Consider the following 839-nt stretch of genomic DNA (forward strand, 5'->3'; position numbering starts at 1 on the left):
CTGGGCAAGAGTGAGACTCCAACTCAAAAAAAAAAAAAAAAAGTTACAAACGATATGGATGAACACTTGGGGACAAGGTCTAGAAGGGTCCTGAGTGCAGGAGGTACTGTCTCCATAAAGTTGAGATGCACCCCCCTGCTGGTACACGCATGTGTTCCCCAGTCCAGTTCTTGAAACTCCCGTAGTTCAGGGAGGTTTTTTGTTTGTTTGTCTGTTTTGAGACGGGATCTCACTATGTTGCCCAGGCAGCTAGCCTCAACAGACCTTCCTTCCCGGCCCCTGGAATAGCTGGGACTACAGGTGCACCACCACACCCTGCTCCTCAGGAGTTTTTATGAAGGCTTCATCTCAGCAATATGATTGATTATTAACTTAACCTCCAGCCTTTCTCCCCTTCCAGGAGGAAGGGGATTGGCACGGACGGCTCCAAACTTCTCATCCTGGCATGGGCTTTCTGGTGACCTACGCCCATCCAGACACCCACCCAGAGTCACCCTCTTAGAACAAAAGAGGCTCCCATGACCCAGAAAATTCCAAGAGATTTGGAGGTCAGGAACCAGGGCCAATAGACCCAATGTTAGAACAAAAGATCCTCCTGGCATCCCCATGGCTCAGGAAATCACAAGAGTTTGATCAAGAGCGGTAGCTCAGCCTGTCAACCCAGCACTTTGGGAGGCCGAGGCAGGAGGATCACTAGAGCCCAGGAGTTCAAGACCAGCCTGGGCAATGTAGTGAGACCCCCCTTCCCCGTCTCTTAAAATAAATGAATAGATAAAAATACAAGGGTTTAGCCGGGCTCGGTGGCTCAGCCTGTAATCCCGCGCCTTGGGAGGCTGAGG

The sequence above is a fragment of the Carlito syrichta genome, unplaced genomic scaffold, assembly GCF_000164805.1.
Source record: "Carlito syrichta isolate Samal-C Ts95f unplaced genomic scaffold, Tarsius_syrichta-2.0.1 Scaffold143274, whole genome shotgun sequence".
In the NCBI taxonomy this organism is placed as follows: Eukaryota; Metazoa; Chordata; class Mammalia; order Primates; family Tarsiidae; genus Carlito; species Carlito syrichta.